This window comes from Aulostomus chinensis, chromosome 23 (assembly GCF_037954235.1).
Source record: "Aulostomus chinensis isolate RoL2024-O1b breed Wild chromosome 23, RoL_Achi_v1.0, whole genome shotgun sequence".
Classification (NCBI taxonomy): domain Eukaryota; kingdom Metazoa; phylum Chordata; class Actinopteri; order Syngnathiformes; family Aulostomidae; genus Aulostomus; species Aulostomus chinensis.
The window spans coordinates 15,125,964-15,137,185 of record NC_141342.1 but is presented as its reverse complement, the minus strand read 5'-3'; the positions used below and the strand labels follow the sequence as shown (position 1 = coordinate 15,137,185).

At 39.7% G+C, this 11,222-nt stretch overlaps 1 long non-coding RNA gene across 1 annotated transcript in view; it reads right to left on the bottom strand.

Annotated features, from left to right (window-relative positions):
- LOC147239739 (uncharacterized) overlaps positions 1–11,222 on the bottom strand; it is a 124,283-nt gene that overhangs the window by 75,586 nt on the left and 37,475 nt on the right. The window lies entirely within an intron of this gene.

Genomic DNA, 11,222 nt, shown 5'->3' with positions numbered 1-11,222 from the left:
AGTACAGCACAATGCCGAGGCATTAATCACAAAAGGCAGCACTTTATTCCACACAATAAAGGGATTGTTGCAACAGCTGCTAAGCGTTCTGGTAAAGCGAATGATTTATGGCTGTGTGGCAATAACGATGAGACAGCGTCATTACCATATCGACAGGCTCCCAGATGGATTATCCTCATTGATTGCTTCATGGCCTGTTGATAAGCATTTGTTTGAAACGCAAATGGGGGAGAAAAATGTGTTCGATGGTCCTGTTCCCTGCCCTACATGGTGGAACCAATTTTCCTGAAATATGTCCAGCCATCTATCATTTTTTTTATTTCTTTTTCTTACCGCCGAGTCATGTTTGTGGTTCTGTACATCCCTTTAATTCCCTGTGACAGGTTTCCTTATCAAATAGGATGGGAGCTAAAAAATCTAGAAGAGTGATTCTCAAACTGGGAGCGCTCAGAAGTTCTAAAAAAAATTTTAAAATTTGTAATTATAATTGAAATGGCTGTTTAAATTTGTAAAAATATTGATGGTTAAACACATTGACAAAGTTGTGAAAAGAATTTTTTTTCACTCTTTTTTTGTGAATAAGTCATACACTTTTATTGTTTATTTTAGGATGTAAAGCACTTTGTCTTTCATTGTTTAAGTGCAAGAAAAAAACTATCATCATAATTGTCATTTTTGTTATTATTATTATTAGTAGTAGTAGTAGTATTCAATCATATCAAACAGCCAGGACATAACTTTACAATTCATTATTAATGTCTTCCAATTTCCTACATATTTATTTGTACTCTGCACGTAGACCTGGTCCGTTCATGAAATACCAAAGAAAAATGATGGCGGCCAAAGAGAGAGTTCAGATATTTTAAATCTTCACAGCTAATCACAGACAACTCTGATTCATAGTGCTTCTTGGACCTATTGCCCATAGATCATTTGATTTTTTTTTCTTCCTCTCGCCACCCAGGCTTCCCATCCTACAACCTCGCCAAGGTCAGCTGAAGGAAATTATACCGCTACATCACAAGATTTATGGTAGACTCCCTCCCGTTTGCCTCCCTGTTTACAGAATACATTGACTCCCACCCAGAAATTGTGGTTTACAAAGCAGGAGCACATCTATTGAGTGTCAAACAGAGTGTGTGCCTTGCATCTTGTCTCCTGTGACAGGTGCTAATTGAGAACCAAACACAGGTTGCATGTAGGTAACCCTCAAAGCCACTCTGTTACCACACTGACATGGATAACCTTGGACACTGACACAAATCACTAGGTCCCAATACAGAAATAAGGTCAGAATATGAACTATAGAGTGAAAAGATAATGAGATCGGACCAGTTACAACTCAAAAAAGTGTTTGTTTAGGTGTCATCAACCCTGACATAGCTTCAAAATGTAGGGGGACAAAAAAACTAAAATCAGTTTGGGTAACCTTTTTATTTATTTATTTATTTGTAATGTAGGACAGTTTTCACAGCTGTCATTTTGACAGGTGAGAGCAGGGTAAACACAGGTGCAACTGATCAAATTCATTATTGTCCTGTTCTATTCAGAGACGCAGCCATTCCAGCTGGCTGGTATGTAACCCTGGCCCACATATTACCTGTCAGAATGAATACGGGGTTTGCAGACAAGTTTAGACATCGGAAATGACAAATTACTTAAGGTATCATTAAAAAAATGTAAGAAATCTGGCACTGAATATTTCAGTTGTTTGGAGTATCAGATTGTACCATTCTACTTTCCCCACTGGTAGTGAACAAAACAATGAGTTTGCAGATAAGAAAAGTGAACAGAATGAGTTTCCTCCCTTGTGTGGTCAGGCTTATCTTAAATGAAGGTAGTCTTTGTGTTACTGTGACTCACTATTGCCTCCTTAGGTAAAAAGCGGTATTACAAGATTCGATGAATCAGGGCTAACTTGTTTTAAAAGTTATAATTAGCAGTTTTAAGGGCTCATGTTAACTACTAACCCAAACTTATGCAGGGGCAGAACTTAGTTCCCCAAATTGACAGCGTATGTTTGAGGGAAAGGAGATCATCTGTGGCCAGACTAATTGGAAGAGAGGATCCAGAGGTGACTGGCCTTCACATGTCCTTGGTGACCGTAATGAAGGGATAGTCAGATGTAGTAAGTGTGTTGCCCCTCGTCAGTGACAGGGTGCTGCCCTGCCCCGTGCTCAGAGAGGACTGCGCCTTTAAATTGCTTCCATCTCTGAGACTGTGATTAATGAGAATAGTTCTAATCGGAGTTCCTGAGGCCAACAGCATTAGTCTTAATCTTCCAAGCCCCATCCAGCAGTAACACTGACATTTAATGTAGTACTAGTGCAATGGTAAAAGCAAGTCATTCCTCAACAAGGGAGCAGAGTCTTCTACCCCCCACGCAGGCTTGGGTGGGTTATTGGTCCTGAGTTTCAGGGGTTATTAGTTCTCTTCAGGCCATGAGGTACCTAAAGTATCATGTGTTTTACAGTCTACTTTGAAGCGGGACAAATTAAACTCTGTTTGAGTACTCAAAGCTTTTTTTTTTTATACGGCATTGATGCAGCCTGGAATAGTGCTGCAAATAGCTGACCAGCACTAAAGCTTTTAAAAATCAATCAAGTTTATCTTAAGAAAAATGACAGGGTAGGTATTGAGTTCTTTCATATTTATATTTAAGATAGAGATTTCTAAAAGATAATCCTTAGCTAGAGTGCTTTAGTTGGTGGACTACAAGGTGTGAACAATTATCTCCCCACCCCTCAAAAAATTGATTTTTTTTTTTTTTTTTGGTGTGTGTGCAAGTATATGAAAAATGGGCAATCATTTAACAACAGCGTATAATCAGGCAACCTCTATCAACTGAATAAAAGCCATTCCCGCTGTCGGCCACACTTGTACCGATGCAAACAATCCTCCTGTGCTCAGTTAGCAGTAAGAAAATTGCTCTGGGATTTGTATTGCCAGAATGCTTTAGTGGGTAATTCCTCTCTGTCTTTCATTTTGTTTGTCTGTGTTAAGTTCCCACTCTGGCCCCATCCATTCTCACATCCAGTTCCCGGCTTTGTCCATCCATCAATGGGCGCACTTTGTCAGTGCTGACTTCATCCTGGCGGCTGCAATCACATCCGAGCAGGGCCTGACTGCCACCAGGGAGCTTTTTCACCTCCCATCTGCATCTCCCTGATCTGCTGACGGGGCCCCTGACGTGTAGTGTTTTCTATTGCACAGGCAAGCAAAAAAACACTAATGCTGCACCTCATTTCTCTCGACCGGTCCTGGCCTCACAAGGCAAAGAAGAGAGAAAGGAAGTGAAAGAGTGGTGGGGGGCGAGGTGAGAGAAGCAGGGAGGTAAAGCGGGGGAAACATTTTCAAGAAGGTTTGGGCTCTCTGGTCAGGCTGCAACTCAATTTAGCCTTTCCTCTCAAATACATCAATAGGCACAGTGGGTGGAAAATATATCACTAATTAAGGCTTAATAGGCAGCCAGTCAAGTGTAATTGGAAAAAGAGAGAGAGAGAGAGAGAGAGAGAGAGAGAGTCAGTCAGGAAAACAGATGGATCCTGGGATTTCGCATGGGTTCAGTGGTCTTTCTAAAGATTGCATCTCGGTTTTTATAATGTGCTTGAAAGGTATGAGCTCAACTCACCGTTATCGATTTTGAATTCATCATCAAATGAACTTTTAAAGCTTGATTTATAGTTGTGGATTGGGTTGACCCTCAGCTCAGTGCGTGGCCTACAGCAAGTGAGCATTGAGTCACACAGCAATTACACCACCCAAAAATAATTTGGCAGTGGAATCTTTATGTCACCGTTTTTTTTTGTGTACGTCACAAAATGGCGGCTTCAAAGGACCACATAGTTTCGGAGTTGGAGTTAATGAATATGGAAGGAATAAATGTGATATAGCAAAGCTGATGTGTAGTTATATAAGTACATGTCTGCCTACCCCGTAAACTACGACATTGTTTAATGCAGAAGATGCAGATGCGACTGCTATTTCATCTTGATTAAAGTACTGATATTTTTACAATGAGTCCATGAATGTGTTGGGAAACAGAATGTCAAATGATAAAAAATATCCTTGACAATTTCCTAGAGGCCGAAGTGATGTCTTTAACTGGCCAGTTGTCTAAACCCAACAATTAAACAATATGTTAAATAAAAATACTAGGCTGCCACTTTAGTAAATTACTGAAAAGTCATCCTGCTTGATTAATAATGTGAATGTCAAGATTGATTTAAATCAACAGGAGTAACTTAATATAAATCTCTTAAATCTAACAATTTTCTTTGACTACATATTTAATTTCTAGCCAAATAACTACATGTTGTTTTCTTTGCTTCACTTTGCTCATGTAAATGGGAGCAAGGATATAAAACCTTGATAGAAATGAGAAAGGAGACATTTTTAAAAGGTTTGCCTGAGAGATTTTACTGTCTCAGAACTGTTTACACTCTATAATATGCTTGAAAACTGGTGCATTATCATATCATTTAGGTTTAATTTGTTGTTTACCATATAAACGGACTCTTGTGGCACTTATGGTAAAAATATATCAAAATTGTTTAGTCCTTACATTACATTATGACGTTCATTTGAAAGGGACAAGACAAACACACTACACTTAGTAGAATGTATAATCTTTCTATGGTTCAGTTTACAAAGAAGCATGGATGACATCAACCATGATCTTCGCAAGAGGGAAAAAAAAAAAATCACACAACTCCGTGATTCAGACTCGTTTACATCAAGGGGCACTAATTAGACTGCGACAGAGGGTTATTAATAGGCTGGACATTCCAGAATGATCTTGTTATAAATGGCCCCTGTCAAGGCTTTCCTCAACCTCCAAATGAGTATTCTCACTTCACTGCCCCCATCCCGAGCATCAGCACCAGCGCAGAATAACAAATGATCGCTATTAACTGTATTTTTAGTGATGATGCCTGAGAACAAACAAAAGTCCATAAATAACAATTCACAGAGGGGAAAAAATGAGCCTTTAAATAAGACAGATACCAGGCTGAGTAAATGACAACTGAGGACCCTGCGTGGAGGGGGTGTTGTTTGGATACGACCGAGGAAGGACTGATGCAAGAATTCATCCATCGTATTAAAATTTGGCTGCTGCCCGGTGCACTCCTGTGCAGTAGTGTAATGTTATTTGCAGATTATACCTAAATACACACACACACACTCACACACACACACAATAATAAAAAAAAAAAAACCCTCCATCAAATACTCGAGCTAAGTGGGCTTAAACAACAAAGCAGCTCCTGCTCAAGTCATTTACCTGGACACAAAGGCAATTCCTCATATTAATTAAAAGCTGTCACCAACACGCTCGCTCCCTCTCGCAAAGCACATGTCCACAGCTCTGATATGTGGGCTAAGTGTTTTCCCTGATGCTCTCACTCTCAGCCTGCTTTTCACATAAAGCCTCTAGTGGGAGCCGCTGTTTACAGAGTCAGTTCCACTTACGCAAATCCCCTTGCCGTGTAAACAATATCCACAGCGACTAAACAGAACCCAGCACTGTGTGTTTACAGCATGAAAAATGTTTATCCAATTAAGTGACATTTCAATAACATAATCCCAAAACCATGAAGGCTTTTAACAAGATTACATGACCTACAGAGAGGCAAAAGAGTCACCAGTTCTGTGAGACGTGGCTCAATAACATTAAAAGCAAAATACTAAAAAAAGATTTTAAAAAAATTATAATACTGCGACACAGTGGCTTGCGCCGGTGGACAATAGCAAAGCACACTTCAGTTCTATTGAAACTGATATCAAAAAGCCCATATTAGACTCTTGAATTAATGGAAGAATAAAATCAGAAGTAGGCATCAAAAAAATTGGGACACATGCAGCAGACACCCCAGGTTCCATGTAGAAAACAAATATGGAGAAGAAGGTATCAAAATAATGAAAGATTGTTTATGTATCGTGGCATGAAATGGGAGAGTGTGTGAGAAAGGCAGCGGCGGCTAGAGGTGATGGTGACGGATGGACAGAACTGACAGTGCGGTATTCATCCTGCACGCTAGAGCGAACGTCCTGCTAGTGGCGGTCGACAGAGCAATAAATCACAGGCCCTCCATCCTGTATCTACAGCTTATTACATCCACCATGACAAATAAATAATAATCCCTGTCAGCACAGCCCTTTGCTCAAGGATTGAGTCTGAAAGCGTTTGCTCATCACTCCTATTCCTGAGTGAAAACACCAGAGCAGGGGAATTGAAAGCTATGGTTTACTGGCCCTCTGAAATTCTGAGAGACAGTGGGAAAAAAAAAGAAAAAAAAGACAGCATGCAGCCAAAGATCTGAAATATATGAGAGGCTGCAGCAGTGTTCAATAGAAACACAAAATGTCAGCAATCACCATGATTATAAACATTAGGATCTGCTCTTTACAAGTTTCATTTATAATGGCCACATTTTCCAGGACAGATGCCATTGTGATGACATTTTCCCACCGCTTAATAAACACTGGAAAGGAGTCTATCGCCTGTTTTTAGCATTAAAAAAAAAACCCGCATATAGATGCTAATTTTGGTGAAAAAAAAATGCTAATACTGCACAGCCTGTGACTGTTGCACAGGTCTTGCTGTACCAGACGTTGGCGTTCTTCCCCTGCTGAAATCAGGGGGGATTTTGAAATGACGGATAGTTGCAAACAAACCAGGGGCGGAGACGATGTAACAGATGACTGTCGTCCGTTGTGAAACAAACACAGCAAATCACTGCAACACGCAGAGAGCAGCGGTTCGGCTGCACAAATGAATCATGGCTTCATAAAAGATTGTATTTGTTTTTGAACTGATGAATACAACCCACTGACACAACCGCAACTAAAAAAATTGTAACGATCATAGCAGTTCGGTCATTTTGCTAAGCCCACACATATAAAATCTCCGTGTGCTGCTAGTAGGGCAGCGTTTATAGATAACAACTTCCAGGCTGGCCTGAAGACTTTGGATTGGTTCCACAATGGAGGTTTTTTTTTTTTTTTTAAAGCTCTCCATCTTCACACTGTTGGCAACAAAATCTCACAGATTGTCTTTAATCTAATGAGCAGAGAATTTAGAGACTGAGCTATGAGTACTGCTGCACAATACTGTTTTACTATGGTGGTGCAGTGGTTAGCAGTGTCGCTTCACAGCAAGAAGGTTCCAGCACGGGATCTTTCTGTGTGAGTCTCCATGTTCTCCCTGTGCCTGCGTGGGTTCTCTCTGGTACTCCAGCTTCCTCCCACAGTCCAAAGACATCAAGAGGGGACGAGGCTGATTGATACTTTAAATTGACCGTAGGCATGACTGAATGTGAGTGTTTGTCTGTCTACATGTGATGGCCCTGCGATGGACTGGCAACACATCCAGGTGAACCCCATCTCTCGCCTGAATGCGGCTGGGATGGGCTCCAGCCCCCCCATGACGCTTAACAGGATAAGCGGTAGAAAATGAATGGATGGATGGATGGATGGATCCTCAGCATAGAAATGCCTTACTTGAGCTCTTGGAGCTATGAACCTGACTCATTCTGCTGCTGTAAAAAATATCGCAAGGAAGGCAGAAATCTTCAGTAGTGTCCAATTTCATTATTAATTAAATACTTAGTTCCTAGATACAACTAATTCTGCTTACTTCTCTGATCAAGTAAATTGAATTACTTCTATGTCATTTGTGATGCACTTTTCTTTATTCACCACATACTTCACCGGTCTCTGCTGTCTATATTCCACATGGATGACTTCATACAATTAACAGCATGTGTGTCTCTGCTCTGCACACATTATTAGCCATCACTTTTTTTTTTTTTCCCTCAATGCAGCCAACTGAAGATACCACTCCTGGTACTACCACCCCCCTGCTGGCTAATGTAATGTAAAGAGGTAAGTAGCATGAAAATGCTAATCCCTACAAACCCTGCAGGATAAATAAAAAATAGATGGGTGGTCAGTAAAAGGAAACCACTTCAAGCACAAGCAAGCTGTTGTTGAATAAATGTGCTGGGTTGATGTGCACCGCCGTGCAAAATTCTTAACTGATAATTCATTTTATGCACACTGTATTTTATAAAACAAGAGCAGAGGACATCAGGTATGTCTGGTTTGAGCTAAATCAAATATAATTTTCTATTTTGATAGATCTGGCTGTTATCTAATTGTTTAATCAATGAATGTGCATAGCCCCTGGCTGTATTGTTTCGATCAATACAAATTGATTTACATGTGTCTGCAGAGAAACACATCCTCTTCTCTGCTCATCTTTCTCCACCTCCCTTCACATTATTTAGAGGACGTGTGCTAAGAAAGGTCATTTTCAGGCCTTTGTCCCTCATGCCCTCCTGTTTCTATAAAGTGTATAAGACCATTTAATCTCCCTTAGATGAGAAACCATTTACTTTGCACCGTCCTTCAATAAAAATTAAAAGCTCTAATAAAAACAGGAACGAGAGTGGAACGCCCTCAACTAAATCAAAGAGCGTTACTCATTCAAGAGCAGACACCCGAACATTTGATGGGCTTGTTTTATTTTGACATTTGTAGATCGCTTGTAGTGCGACAAAGAAAATAACATGCTGAGGAGAGCTTGTCATCATAAAGGTCACTGAACTATAAGTGCTGCTCTCCATCTTGCCTTGTAATAGTTATAAAATGGTAAACATGCAGCAAAATGTGAGTCCAGATCCTGCAGCTACTTTAAGGATTGCATAAACATTAATCATAGAGTCAGTCAGCCATGATTAATTGTAAGTACTTGGTCACACTGATCTCTGAGAGGGAATAAGAAGCTCATGATTGCTGTCTCATAACACAGGCTGTCACCATAAAAGGCAGCTACCATAGACACAAGGCTAATTTTAATCTCAAGGAAGCGACTTTATGGCCAGATCATTTATCAGCCTGAATACATGCAGCCTATTGGACAGGTGAAAGATACAGCACTGGTTTAATGTTTATACGCTCAAATAAACTCAAATATATCCTTCACAACTCTCCATTATCTAAATTAGTGCTGACACAATTAGTCAATTAATCACTTTGTTAATCAGCAAATATTTTATTATGCCCTTTATTGAGCAATAGTCTAGCGTACAGTCAAGCTATTGTAATGGGTCTCTCTCCAGGTACAGCGCTGCTTGGCGCTAATGCTAACATCATTAGCAAATAAGCTCACAAACCTAAATAAACACAAGTACAGCCTTCACAGTTACTCATCATCTATATTACCACTTACGCAATTAGTCAATTAATTCCTTTGTTGATGAGCAGATATTCACACACAGTGTAGGCCTACGGTGTGAAGTTGCAATCAACCTAGGTTACAGAAGTGTGTAAACAATTAAAGGTAATGTGCATATTAAATATGAAGACATCATGAAGACTTCTGAGGGCATACTTGACACCTGATACATAGTGACGTAAGAGGCATCTGCTATACAGTTCACTATATTCCTTACTGTTTGAATGAGGGTTAACATTAGCTAGCTATTCCTCATTTAGCTTTAGCTGCTCATCTCTGACTCTCCTCACATAGCAACACAACAGACACCACCCTGGGCAAGGCGCACAAGGTAGGCGGGTCTTTGTTAGCCAATCAGAAGTAGAGTAGGGAGTGTCTTCCTAGAGTGTAGGTAGGAAGAAAATAATGCTTCTCTTCTGGTGAGTGGTGCTTTGAGCTAATGCTAATGCCATTAGAAAATACGCTCACAATCGCAATGTTGATACGCTGGTTAAGTTCTGTCTTTCTGAAACAACTCTGATCCCATACTTTGCCATCGTCACCATTTCAGATTAAAATGTCAAAATACAAATATTAGCTTGTAATCACAAAACATGCTGTATACAACCAAAGACATAATGCAAGGGTATAAACCATTTTAAATAATCCCAAATAGAGTCATTTTAATGCCAGGTCTTGTTAGTAAAAAAAACAAAACACCTGGTTGTTTAACATAGTTTTGAATTTATGTAGTTGAAAACCGAAGTATTGCACCAATTTAAAAATTGATGGAGATCAAAAATTCAGGCTTAGTAGTTTAGTTCAGTAATGAGGATGCGCTCTATTTCTGTGTAATTCTTTACTCTTGGGAGACATATTTATGCCGAAATACCCAAAACTAAAGCTTTCATCATCAAATAAAGATTCTTTTGCTGAAGCCGTATGATCAATGTTCAGTACAGACGAACAAAACAAGGAATGTGGTAGTTGGCAACCAGAACTGTGAAATGTGGTATCGTTACCAAACTGAAACCAGAATAGTCAAGCAAAATTAAAATAGCAGGATCACTGTAACAGTAGTATTTTCAGTGTGGTGCTTTCATAGAAAAAGCAAATAATGACCTTTTAAAAATTTTGGCAATAAGTTGTTACCAAAGTGGATCCTTAAATGATACAAACGTAAGGTCAACTTTCCTTGTCAAACCCTAAGGATGCTGGTAAGAGACTGGACCACCTATCTCATGTGTCATAACATGACCCAACTGATAAGGAATTTCATCTGGTATCCTTTGTTTTAACTTTCTTGGTCTTATCCTCATAACTCGCATGTAAGGATAAGAGCTGATCTGACCCCGGGGCCCTGACCTGAGGCTGGGAATGAACCTGTGGCGTCTTCCATAAGTTCTTTTACAATTGTAAATTCGCTGTTAGAATACTTAATGATAGTAAACCTGAGGCTTACGACGCCAGCGTTATCCTGATACATAGCTGGGCTTAGACTGTGTGAAGGTCACATTGTGCCGGATGTTTCAATTAGGTGTTACTGGTGGTGTCCGACATTACTAGAATGACTGCTTATGAGGGAGGAACTCAGATTTTCGGGGGGAGCTGACTCAACCTCATCTCACAGCGGACCTTGTCTATCTGTTATGGACGACCATTGAAGTGCCTCGACACCAACTTGAGTCATGTGTCGATGTTTAAGTTCCATTAGCTGAAGAATGCATATATAGTTGCAAGCTCTAGAAAAAAACTAGTATGTGAACCTTGAGCTAATCATTTATCCCAATAAGCTAAACAACAAGAACCAATAACAACTTATAATCAAATGATTTGCTCGGATTAGTGAGTCAGTGAGAGAAATGTAAAACTTATTTCCTTAGCTCCAGAAATGTTTTATGTCATTATATATTTACAGTATATATAAATGTTTTGACTCTAGCTTTGACTGAACAATTAGGTCTTATTAATCAGAGATGATGATGTTGGCATATTCAGCCTC